Raw genomic sequence first — 13,138 nt, forward strand, 5'->3', positions numbered from 1 at the left:
AAGGCAAGACTCTGTCTCAAAAAAAAAAAAAAAAAAAAAAAAAGAATGATGATTGCTGTTGTTTAAAGCATCTTTTCTGGGCCAGGCATGCTGCTAAGATAACTTAATTAACACTTGCAAGACTGTTATTATTTCTCCCACTTTATGGATAAGGAAATTTAGGTCAGAAGGTAAGGGACTTACATAGGTAAGTAAGGTTTTTTTTTTTTTGAGGCGGAGTTTTTCGCTCTTGTTTTCCAGGCTGGAGTGCAATGGCGCGATCTCAGCTCACTGCCACCTCCGCCTCCCAGGTTCAAGTGATTCTCCTGCCTCAGCCTCCCAAGTAGCTGGGATTACAGGCATGTGCCACCACCCCTGGATAATTTTGTTTTTATTTTGAGACGGAGTCTTGCTCTGTCACCCAGACTAGAGTGCAGTGGCATGATGTCAGCTTACTGCAACCTCTGCCTCCTGTTCAAGCGACTCCCCTCCTCAGACTCCCGAGTAGCTGGGATTACAGGCACATGCCACCGTGCCTGGCTATTCTTTTTTTGTTTTAAGATGGAGTTTTGCTCTTGTAGCCCAGGCTCTCGCACCCAGTGCAATGGTGCAATCTCAGCTCACTGCAACCTCCGCTTCTGGGTTCAAACGATTCTCCTGCCTCAGCCTCCCAAGCAGCTGGGATTATAGGCATGCACCACCATGACCGGCTAATTTTGTATATTTAGGTCAGGCTGGTCTCGAACTCCCGACCTCAGGTGATCTAACCCACTTCAGCCTCCCAAAGTGCTGGGGTTACAGGCGTGAGCCCCACGCACAGCCTTGCTTTTTGTGTTCTTAGTGGAGATAGGGTTTCACCATTTTGGCCAGGCTGGTCTCGAACTCCTGACCTCATGTGATCCACCCGCCTCAGTCTCCCGAAGTGCTGAGATTACAGGCATGAGCCACCGTGCCCGGCTGTTTTCTTTTAAATATTAGGAAACTTACTGGTGTAGCTCATGCCTGTAATCTCAGCTACTCCGGAGGCTGAGGCAGGAGAATCACTTGAACCTGGGAGGCGGAGGTTGCAGTGAGCCAAGATCACACCACCGCACTCCAGCCTGGGTGACAAGAGCAAAATCCCATCTCAAAAAAATAAATAAAATTAAAGGAAACAAAACACAACCCAACAGTTGCTCATTGGTTCATGCCCACTCTCTCCAGCCTTGCTCTCCTGGGTTCGCTCATTCCTTACTTCCTGTCCATCTTCCAGCTCTGGTTCCACTTCTGTTACAGCCAGTGTGAAAATGTCTCCTTTGACTGGGCACGGTGGCTCATGGCTGTAATCCCAGCACTTTGGGAGGCTAAGGTGGGTGGATCACTTGAGGTCAGGAGTTCAAGACTAGCCTGATCAGCATGGTGAAACCCTGTCTCTACTAAAAAAGTACAAAATTAGGTCAGGCACGGTGGATCACGCCTGTAATCCCAGCACTTTGGGAGGCCAAGGCGGGCGGATCACAAGGTTAAGAGTTCAAGACCAGGCCGGGCGCGGTGGCTCACACCTGTAATCACAGCACTTTGGGAGGCCGAGGCGGGCGGATCACAAGGTCAGGAGATGGAGACCATGGTGAAACCCTGTCTCTATTGAAAATACAAAAAATTAGCCGGGCGCGGTGGCGGGCGCCTGTAGTCTCAGCTACTCAGGACGCTGAGGCTGGAGAATGGCATGAACCCGGGAAGCGGAGCTTGCAGTGAGCCGAGATCGCGCCACTGCACTCCAGCCTGGGGGACAGAGCGAGACTCCGTCTCAAAAAAAAAAAAAAAAAAAAAAAAAAGTTCAAGACCAGCCTGGCCAAGATGGTGAAACCCCGTGTCTACCAAAAATACAAAAATTAGGCCGGGCGCAGTGGCTCACACTTGTAATCCTAGCACTTTAGGAGGCCGAGGTGGGCGGATCACTTGAGGTCAGGAGTTTGAAACAAGCTTGGCCATGATGGTGAAACCCCGTCTCTACTAAAAATACAAAAAATTAGCTGGGCATGGTGGTACGTGCCTGTAATCCCAGCTACTTGAGAGGCTGCGGCAGGAGAATCACTTGAACCTGGGAGACGGAGGTTGCAGCGAGCCAAGATCGTGCCACCACACTCAAGCCTGGGTGACAGAGCGAGACTCCATCTCAAATAAAACAAATAAATAAATACATACATACATACGAAAATTAGCCAGCCATGGTGGCAGCTGCCTGTAATCCCAGCTACTCAGGAGGCTGAGGCATGAGAATCGCTTGAGCACAGAAGGCAGACAGAGGATGCAGTGAGTTGAGATCGCACCACTACACTCCAGCCTGAGCCAACAGAGCAATAGTCTGTCTCAACAAACAAACAAGCAAACATAGCCAGGCAGAGTGGTGGGTGCCTATAGTCCCAGCTACTCAGGGGCTGAGGTGGGAGGATGAGCTGAGCCCAGGAGGCAGAGGTTCCAAGGAGCCATGACTGTGCCACTGGACTCCAACCTGGGCGACAGAGCAAGACCTGTCGCGGAAAAGAGCGCAGTGGCTCACACCTGTAATCCCAGCACTTTGGGAGGCCGAGGAGGGCAGATCACAAGCTCAGAAGATTGAGACCATCCCGGCTAACACAGTGAAACCCCATCTGTACTAAAAATACAAAAAAACAGCTGGGTATGGTAGCGGGCGCCTGTAGTTCCAGCTATTACGGAGGCTGAGGCAGGAGAATCATTTGAACCTGTGAGGCGGAGGTTTCAGTAAGCCGAGATCGAGCCCCTGCACTCCAGCCTGGGCGGCAGGGCGAGACTCTATCTCAAAAAAAGAAAAAAAAAAAAAAGAAACCAAAACAAGCAAACCAAAACCCTACAACAATGAAGACTGATTTCGTGAGCTCTCACTACCTGCCAGACACAGCCTAAGCTGGGCCTGAAAGTCTTGGGGCCTGGCTCTTACGTGTTCTAGTGCTTCCTCCTTCCTGAGAAAGGGTAGGAGGATAACAGGGATTTGGCCACAGCTAACTTGTAATATGATCCGATCCAGGAATGTGAGGCCTCCAGCTGGTTCAGTCATGAGCTGTTCCAGGATTCTTGGACTGGCCGCTTTCAAATGCTCTGCACCTGTTCTCCACAGTGCAGTTGTACTAACGAGACACAGCATGAGTTCCCATGTTCAGTTTAGAAAGTGGAGTCCTCTAAACTCAAGGGGAAAAATGAACAATATTCCAGGGGGAAATGGATTCCTGCTGGAGAGCTGGAGGAGGTCTTGGCGCAGGTGCTTTTGAGGGCAGGACTTGAAGGAAGAGCAGAGTTTAGTCAGAGGAGACGGTAGAGGAACATTCCAGATGGAGGGACCAGCATGAACAAAAGGCTAGAGGGTGGAGTGTCTGAGCACCAGGAGTACACCCCACACTCTCTGGTGGCCACTGGAGATGTGGCCCCACCTGAGGGAAGGTGCACTCCTACAGGAATGGGGGGCCTGGCTGGGTGCGGTGGCTCACGCCTGTCATCCCAGCACTCTGGGAAGCTGAGGTGGGCGGATTACTTGAGGTCAGGAGTTCGAGAACAGCCTGGCCAATATGGTGAAACCCTGTCTCTACTAAAAGTACAAAAATTAGCCGGGCATGGTGGTGCACGCCTATAATCCCAGCTACTTGGGAGGCTGAGGCAAGAGACTCGCTTGAGCTTGGGAGGTGAAGGTTGCTGTGAGCCAAGATCACACCACTGCACTCCAGCCTGGGCAACAGGCAACAGAGCAAGACTGTCTCCAAAAAAAAAAAAAAAAAGGAATGGGGGCCTGGAGCTAAAAATACAACACTGGGTCTGGACCAGCAGCAGGGGGCCCCTGCGTAGACCCAGCAGCTCACAGCAGGGACGGACATCTGAGCCTCAGCAGTGGACACACATACAGGCTAAAAGCAAGTCTCCTCTGAGGGGCTCAGCGATACAGGGGCTCCCTGGGACCCCTGGCACCCTCTCTTCAAACCACAGCCAGTCCTTAAAATGTTGCCCTCCATTTCCCACCAGACACTGGAGGAAGAGAGGAGGCAAAGACCAGAGACTGGGGAATAAAAGAAAAAATAAGGGTAAGATTTACAACTTGGAAACTCTGGTTGGGCTTGGTGGCTCACGTCTGTAATCCTAGCACTTTGGGAGGCAGAGGAGGGTGGATCGCCTGAAGTCAGGAGTTTGAGACCATCCTGACCAACATAGTGAAACCCCGTCTCTACTGAAAATACAAAAATTAGCCAGGCGTAGTGGTGGATGCCTGTAATCCCAGCTACTTGGGCAGGAGAATTGCTTGAACCAAGGAGGCAGAGGATGCAGTGAGCCGAGATGGCACCACTGCACTCCAGCCTGAGGGACAGACCAAGACTCCGTTTTCAAAACTAAATAAATAAATAAATTGGAAACTCTGGGAGGCCAAGGCAGGGAGATCACTTGAGGCCAGGAGTTCAAGACCAGCCTGGCCCACATGGTGAAACCCGGTCTCTACTAAAAGTACAAAAATTAGCCAGGCGTGATGGCACGTGCCTGTAGTCGCAGTGACACGGGAGGCTGAGGCACAAGAATCGCTTGAACCTGGGAAGCAGAGGTTGCAGTGAGCCGAGATCATGCAACTGCACTCCAGCCTGGGCGACAGAGCGAAACTGTCCCCCCCAAAAAATAATAAAAATAACAAATATAAAAAAAGAACTGGCCGGGCGCGGTGGCTCACGCCTGTAATCCCAGCACTTTGGGAGGCTGAGGCAGGCAGATCACAAGGTCAGGAGATCGAGACCATCCTGGCTAACATGGTGAAACCCTGTCTCTACTAAAAATACACAAAATTGGCCAGGCGTGGTGCTGAGCGCCTGTAGTCCCAGCTACTCGGGAGGCTGAGGCAGGAGAATGGCGTGAACCCGGGAGGCGGAGGTTGCAGTGAGCCAAGATCGCGCCATTGCACTCCAGCCTGGGGTACAGAGCAAGACTCCGTCTCAAAAAAAAAAAAAAAAAAAAAAAAAAGAACTAAAACTTGGAAACTCTGGCTGAGTATAAGCAATGAAGAACTATTGAAGGGTTGAGTTTGGGGAAGGAAAGGAAAAGAAAAAAGAGGCAGCTCTCGAAGGAGCCTCCCAAATAAAGAACAGGAATGGCCAAGTATCAGGAAGCCATCCCACCTGCTCCCTTTCTGTGCCCATGGCGGCATTCCCAAACCACAGTCCTCTTCCTGCTCAACCGCTTCAGAATATTCCTCAACATGGAGACCCAGGAAGACACAGCAACTAGTGAAGCTGACATGTGAGGTAGAGGTGGTAGGATAAGGGTAGGATGAAGAAGGGTCATTGGTAGCAGAATTTAGTAATCGAGTCTTGCCCTAGATAGTGTAGGCCGGTATCTCGGAAGTGTAGGCCCTGGAGAAATAGATCTCAAAATCTAACCTGATGTCAAAAAAGTGAGACAAGGACCCACAGAGAGGGAGAAAATATATGTACACCGTATGTCTGAGAAGGGTCTAGTTCTCAGAATATACAAATAACTTTTTTTTTTTTTTTTTGAGACAGAATCTCACACTGTCACCCGGGCTGGAGTGCAGTAGGGTGATCTTGGCTCACTGTAACTTCTGCCTCCTGGGTTCAAGCGATTCTCCTGCCTCAGCCTCCAGAGTAGCCAGGATGACAGGCGCCTACCACAACGCCCAGCTAATTTTTTGTGTTTTTAGTAGAGATGGGATTTCACCATGTTGGCCAGGCTTGTCTCGAACTCCTGACCTCGTAATTCGCCCACCTCAGCCTCCAAGGTGCTGGGATTACAGGCGTGAGCCACCGCGCCCGGCCTTTTTTTTTTTTTTTTTCTTTTTTGAGATGGAGTTTTTGCTCTGTTTTGCAGGCTGGAGTACAAAGGCACAATCTCAGCTCACTGCAACCTCCGTCTCCCAGGTTCAAGGGATTCTCCTGCCTCAGCCTCCCAAGTAGCTGGGATTACAGGTGTGCACCACCACACCCAGCTAAGTTTTTGTATTTTTAGTAGCGATAAGGTTTCACCATGTTGCCCAGGCTGGTCTCGAAATCCTGAACTTAGGTGATCTGCCCACCTCAGCCTCCCAAAGTGCTGAGATTACAGGTGTGAGCCACTGTGCCCAGCCTAAGAACTCTTTTATTAAGATTTTTATTTATGTTTTAGAGAAAATCTCACTTTGTCACCCAGGCTGGAGTGCTGTGGTGGGATCATAGCTCACTGCAGCCTCCAACTCCTGGGCTCAAGCAGTCCTCCCACCTCAGCCTCCCTAGTAGCTGAGACTACTTGGAGCACCATCTATATAGTCTAAGCACCACCACACCTGACTTAGAATATATAAATAACTCGACCAGGAGCGGTGGCTCATGCCTGTAATCCCAGCGCTTTGAGAGGCGGGTGGATCACAAGGTCAGGAGTTCTGAGACCAGCCTGGCCAATATGGTGAAACCCCGTCTCTACTAAAAATACAAAATTAGCTGGGCATGGTGGCGCACGCCTGTAGTCCCAGCTGCTTGGGAGGCTGAGGCAGGAGAATTGCTCAAACCCAGGAGGCAGAGGTTGCAGTAAGCCGAGATCGTACCACTGCACTCCAGCCTGGGCAACAGAGTGAAATTCCATCTCAAATAATAATAATAATATATATATACACACACACATATATATGTATGTATGTATATATATGTGTATATAGGTATATATGTGTGTATATACATATATATGTGTATATATGTATATGTGTAATGTGTATATCTGTATATGTGTATATATGTGTGTATATATGCGCGCGCGTGTGTGTGTGTGTATATATATATATAAAACTCTTACAACTCAAAAACGAAAAGGCAAACGACCCAATGGAAAAAAAAATGGGCCAAGGACTTGAATAGGTATTTCTTCAAAGAAGATATACACATGGCCAGTAAGCACGTGAAAAGATGCTCAACATCACCAGCCAGCAGGGAAATGCAAATCAAAACCACTATGAGATACAACTTCATACCCACTAGCATGGCCATCATCCAAAAAAATGGAAAATAACAAGTGTTGACAAAGATACGGAGATACTGGAACATTCATACATTGTTGGTAGAAATGTAAAATGGTGCAGCTGCTGTGGAAAAGAGTTTAGTGGTTTCTCAGAATTAAACGCAGAATTCTTGTATGACCCAGAAATTCTACTCCTGGATATATATCCCAACACATTGAAAACAGATGTTCAAACAAAAAAGTATACACGAATGTTCACATCAGCATTATTCACAATAGCCAAAGGCAGAAACAACCCCAAATTCCATCAGCTGATGAATGGATAGACACAAGGAAAGAAGTGCTGACACATGGTACCACACGGATGAAGCTCAAAGACGTTATGCTAAGGGAAAGAAGTCAAACACAAAAGGCTATGTATTGCAAGATTCCCTTTGTACGAAATGTCCATCCTGTATTAGGTTGCAAAAATAATTTTTAAAAAAAGGTCAGGCACGGTGGCTTGAGCCTGTAATCCCAGCACATTGGAAGGCCGAGGTGGCCAGATCACTTGAGGTCAGGAGTTCAAGACCAGCCTGGCCAATATGGTGACACCTCGTCTCTACTAAAAATACAAAAATTAGCCGGGTGTGGTGAGGGGCACCCGTAGTCCCAGCTACTCAGGAGGTTGACACAGGAGAATCACTTGAACATGGGAGGCAGAATTTGCAGTGGGCCAAAAATCACACCACTGTACTTCAGCCTAGGCGACAGAGTAAGACTCTATCTCAATTAAAAAAACAAAAACAGGCCGGGCGCGGTGGCTCAAGCCTGTAATCCCAGCACTTTGGGAGGCCAAGACGGGCGGATCACGAAGTCAGGAGATCGAGACCATCCTGGCTAACATGGTGAAACCCCGTGTCTACTAAAAAAATACAAAAAAACTAGCCGGGCAAGGTGGCGGGCGCCTGTAGTCCCAGCTACTCGGGAGGCTGAGGCAGGAGAATGGTGTGAACCCGGGAGGCGGAGCTTGCAGTGAGCTGAGATCCGGCCACTGCACTCCAGCCTGGGCGACAGAGCGAGACTCCGTCTCAAAAAAAACCAAAAAAAACAAAAAAAACAAAAACTAAACCACCCAAAATGCCCAGAATAGGCAAATTCACAGAGACAAAAAGCAAATCACTGATTGCCAGAGACTGAGAAGCAGGGATGGGGAGCGACTGCTTAATTCATATCGAGTTTCCTTTTGGGATGATAAAACAATCTGCAACTAGGGAGAGGTAATGCCTGCACAACACTGTGAATGTATTAAATGTCACTGAAGTGGACACATCAAAGTGGTTAAAACGGTAAATTGTATGTGTATTTTACCACACACCACTAAAAATATTCAAAGCTGGGCTCAGCGGCTCACGCCTGTAATCCTAGCACTTTGGGAGGCCAAGGTGAAGGATCCCTTGAAGGAAAGAGTTCAAGACCAGCCTGGGCAACATAGTGAGAGCCTATGTCCAATTTTAGTATATATGCTGCCGAAGCGAGCACGTGAGAGCCTATCTCTACTGAAATTCTTTTTTATTTAGGCAGGGGCAGTGGCTCACGCCTGTAATCCCAACACTTTGGGAGGCCAAAGTGGGCGGATCACTTGAGGTCAGGAATTAGAGACCAGCCTGGTCAACATGGTGATAGTTCGTCCCTACTAAAAATACAAAAATTAGCCAGGCATGGTGGTCGGCACCTACAATCCCAGCTACTCGGGAGGCGGAAGCAGGAGAATTGCTTGAACCTGCGAGGCAGAGGTTGCAGTGAGTGGAGATTGCACCATTGCATTCCAGCCTGGACGACAAGAGTGAAACTCTGTCTCAAAAAAAAAAAAAAAAAAATGCTGGCAGGCCCGTTCTCACAAAGGCAGGGGGTGCTCCTATGCCACAGGTCTCCAGCCTCCCAGAGGAAGACCATAGCCGGAGGGGGAATGACATGCCATTGGGGGCGAGGTGTGGAATCTAAAATGCACCAATAATAATGAGATAATTGGGCTTCCTTGTACTATGTCCCCACAGGTCAGGTCCCCACCTGCAAAAGTTCCCCAAGGGCTGTGAGCGGCAGCTTTTCCCAGGTGCTCAGCGTCCATCCCAGCCCTGGGAGGGTGAGCTGAACGCTCCTGTGCTCTCTCCCATTCTTTTTTTTTTTTTTTTTTTTTTTTTTTTGAGACGGAGTCTCGCTCTGTCGCCCAGGCTGGAGTGCAGTGGCCGGATCTCAGCTCACTGCAAGCTCCGCCTCCCGGGTTCACGCCATTCTCCTGCCTCAGCCTCCCCAGTAGCTGGGACTACAGGCGCTGCCACCTCGCCCGGCTAGTTTTTTGTATTTCTTAGTAGAGACGGGGTTTCACCGTGTCAGCCAGGATGGTCTCGATCTCCTGACCTCGTGATCCGCCCGCCTCGGCCTCCCAAAGTGCTGGGATTACAGGCTTGAGCCACCGCGCCCGGCCTCCCATTCTTTTCAGAGGAGAAATTAACTAGTGAAATACCAGCTACCAGTTGTGCCAGGTCTTCATTAGTGCCTCCAGCAGAGCTCCTTGGCATTTTGGAATACAATCCGCCTTCTACTTGCCTCTCCAGACGTCATTTCTCACCTCCTCCCTTTCTAGACACTCTGCTTTCCCCCAGCTCCAGACCTTGGTACCCTCTTCTGCCTGGAAGAAACTCTTCCCATTCCCACACAGCCTCCTTGGCACAGGTGAATCCTACTCAACCCTCAGGACTCATCTTGGACATCCTCCTTTAAGAACCCTTCCCTGTGGGTGTCTACCTCCAAACTGCCATCGTGGTACCAGCCCTCTTCTTTTTTTTTTTGGAGACGGACTCTCGCTCTGTCACCCAGGCTGGAGTGCATTGGCGCGATCTCCGCTCACTGCAACCTCCATCTCTCGGGTTCAAGCAATTCTCCTGCCTCAGCCTCCCAATTAGCTGGGATTACAGGTGCGTGCCACCACACCTGGCTGATTTTTTTGTATTTTTAGTAGAGACGGGGTTTCACCATGTTGGTCAGGCTGGTCTTGAATTCCTGACCTCAGATGATGATCCGCCTGCCTCAGCCTTCCAAAGTGCTGGGATTACAGATGTGAGCTACCATGCCCAGCCTTTTTTTTTTTTTTTTTTTTTTTTTTGAGACAGAGTCTCACTCTGTTGCTCAGCCTGGAGTGCAGTGGTGCGATCTCAGCTCACCGCAGCCTCCGCCTCCCGGGTTCAAGTGATTCTCCTGTCTCAGCCTCCCGAGTAGCTGGGATGACAGGTACTTGCCACCATGCACGGCTAATTTCTGTATTTTTGGTAGAGAAGGGGTTTCACCACATTGGCCAGGCTGGTCTTGAACTCCTGACCTCAGGCTGGTCTTGAACACCTCGGGTGATCCGCCTGCCTCAGCCTCCCAAAGTGCTGGGATTACAGACGTGAGCCACCATGCCCAGCCTAATTTCATCCTTAACATCAGTTCTCATTTACAGAGGAGGAGACTGAGTCTCAGAAAGTTTAGGTAAATTTTATAAGGTAAAAGGTGCATGCTTAGAGAACCGACGTGGACAAGTTCCTTCCGACCTCAAAGCCTGTGGCAGACAATGAAATAAGGACAGATAACATGGGGCGCTCCTACCTGCTCTGAGACAACACCCATTCCCTCAACAGCATCATTTATTAAGTGCAGATTATGGATTACACATTAAGCACCTTCATAATAACTCATTCAATCCTCACAAAAACCCTGCCAGACAGCTATTGTTAATGCTTTTTTTTTTTTTTTTTTTTTTTTTTTTTGAGACAGAGTTTTGCTCTGTTGCCCAGGCTAGAGTACAATGGCGCAATCTCAACTCACTGCAACCTTCGCCTCCGGGATTCAAGCAATTTTCCTGCCTCAGCCTCCCAAGTAGCTGGGATTACAGGTGCATGCCACCATGCCCGGCTAATTTTTGTATTTTTAGTAGAGACAGGGTTTCACCATGTTGGTCTGGCTGGTCTCAAACTCCTGACCTGTGATCCACCTGCCTCGGCCTCCCAAAGTGCTGGGATTACAGGCGTGAGCCACAGCGCCCGGCCAATGACCTTATTTTGAAGATGAGGAAATTGCACAGAGAAGTTACGTGACTTGAGGTCACTCAGCATGTATATGGAAGGTACAGGACTCAAACCTGGGTAGTCTGTCTCCCGTCTACCTATACATTAATTGCTCAGCTTCTGCCTCTCCACAAACAATAAACTGAAGTGTTGTGGGGCAGAGTCTCCTAAGAGAGGCAGTGGTACCCTGGGGAAGGTGCAAGCTGGTCCACTGGGATGTGTGCGGGAAATATGATCCTTCTATTTACATTTATCTGTAATCTAAAAAAAAAAATCGGCTGGGCATGGTGGCTCATGCCTGTAATTCCAGCACTTTGGAAGGCCAAGGTGGGCAGATCACCTGAAGTCAGGAGTTCGAGAACAGCCTGGCCAACATGGAGAAAACCCCGTCTCAACTAAAAATACAAAAATTAGCTGGACATGGTGGCACATGCCTCTAATCCCAGCTACTCAGGAGGCTGAGGCAGGAGAATCACTTGAACCCGGGAGGCAGAGGTTGCAGTGAGCTGAGATCACGCCACTGCACTCCAGCCTGAGGGATGAAGTGAGACTCTGTCTCAAAAAAAAAAAAAAAAAAAAAAGGAGCGAGGTTAACCTTTACAATATGCATTATACAGACTGACGCCTAGTGGGTTCAATCTGTGTAATATATGTTAGCAAAATTTAATATCATTCTGACTTTTTTCTTTTTTTAGAATACAGATAAATATAAACAGAAGGCATCACCTGCAACTCTTGGATACGTGAATCAGTGAAGTGTGTTTAGTGGTTTTTTTTTTCGTTTTTTGCTTTTGTTTTTGTTTTGAGACAGAGGCTCGCTCTGTCGCCCAGGCTGGAGTGTAATGGCGTGATCTTGGTTCACTGCAATCTCCACCTCCCAGGTTCAAGTGATTCTCCTGCCTCAGCCTCCCGAGTAGCTGGGATTACAGGCGCCACCACCACACCCAGCTAATTTTGAATTTTGCATTTTTAGCAGAGGTGAGGTTTCCCCATCTTGGTCAGGTTGGTCTCGAACTACTAACCTCGGAAGGTGATCCACCCACCTCGCCTCCCAAAGTGCTGGGATTACAGGCGTGAGCCACCGCACCCAGCCACAGTGTGTTTAGTTTTAACCACACTAACTCACAGTGTGGACGAGTGGTTTTCTTAGGTATTTTTTAAATTGATAATAGTACTTATTTGAGGGGGTACATGTTATTTTGATGCATGCATACAATGTGTAAAGAACGAATCAAGGTGACTGAAATATCCATTATCTCAAACATTTACCTTTTCTTTGTAGCCGAGCGATCGTAAAAGAGCCACCCAAAAAAACGTCTGCTCACCTGGCGTGGGTGCCGCCTCCACCTTCAGCACCCACCCTCCCTCACGCACGCCCAGAACCGCGGCTGCCCAGAGCGGAAGGCGGGGCCTGTGGCCACACCCCTTCCCTATTCCCCGCCTTCCCTGCGTCTTCCGGAAGCGACTTTGGCTGCATCGTTTTGCGATTGGGCGACCTGCGGGCCATCGGACGGACGTGATTGCATGAAGTAGCTGCCTCTCATCCATTGGCCAGCTCCGACTGGCCGAAATAGCGCCATGGGTTTTGACTAACTTTCACGTCAGCTAGGCTGAGACGCTAGCAGTTGACTCCCGCAGGGTCCTGCCGCGCACATCCGCGCTCCATGTGTCGGGTAGTGCTAGGCGATCCGAGACAGCGACAGTCCGGCTCGAGGGCGGAAGGCCAGCCTTGGCGGGGTGGTGGCCTCTGTCCAGGGAAAGACCGTCCAAGATGCTGACGGGAGCCTTGGTGGGGGAGATTGAGAGGAAGCCAGACGCCGTGGTCTGTGCACAGGGCCCCCAGTAAGGTCCCCAGCTTGCAGCCGAATTCGGAACCTAGACCTGGAGACTTCTCCGAAAGCAAATGGACACACCCATCAGCGGCAGTACACAAACTTGAGTCTGTCGGGGCAGGTGGCGCTTCCGCACCAGAGCAGTGATCGGCTTGTAGATGTTTATGAGCAAAGGGAAGAAAAAAATCAAAAAGCTAAGTGCTAAAGGCCGGGCGCATTGGCTCACGCCTGTAACCCAACACTTTGGGAGGCCTAGGCCGGTGGATCACGAGGTCAGGA

At 49.5% G+C, this 13,138-nt stretch overlaps 1 protein-coding gene across 5 annotated transcripts in view; it reads right to left on the bottom strand.

Moving 5' to 3' along the window:
- Positions 1 to 12,433, bottom strand: part of PRRC2B (proline rich coiled-coil 2B) — a 129,777-nt gene extending 117,344 nt beyond the window's left edge. For 3 of the 5 annotated variants that reach the window (XM_065530898.2, XM_065530897.2, XM_045373958.3), the window contains exon 1: positions 12,353 to 12,433. The gene's annotated coding sequence lies outside the window, so the exon portion shown is untranslated. Of the gene's footprint in view, positions 1 to 12,296 lie in introns of all 5 variants that reach the window. The other 2 variants (XM_074016203.1, XM_005580606.5) reach the window with 1 other exon arrangement.
- Between the last annotated feature and the right edge of the window lie 705 nt (positions 12,434 to 13,138).

Source organism: Macaca fascicularis, chromosome 15, assembly GCF_037993035.2.
Source record: "Macaca fascicularis isolate 582-1 chromosome 15, T2T-MFA8v1.1".
NCBI lineage: Eukaryota > Metazoa > Chordata > Mammalia > Primates > Cercopithecidae > Macaca > Macaca fascicularis.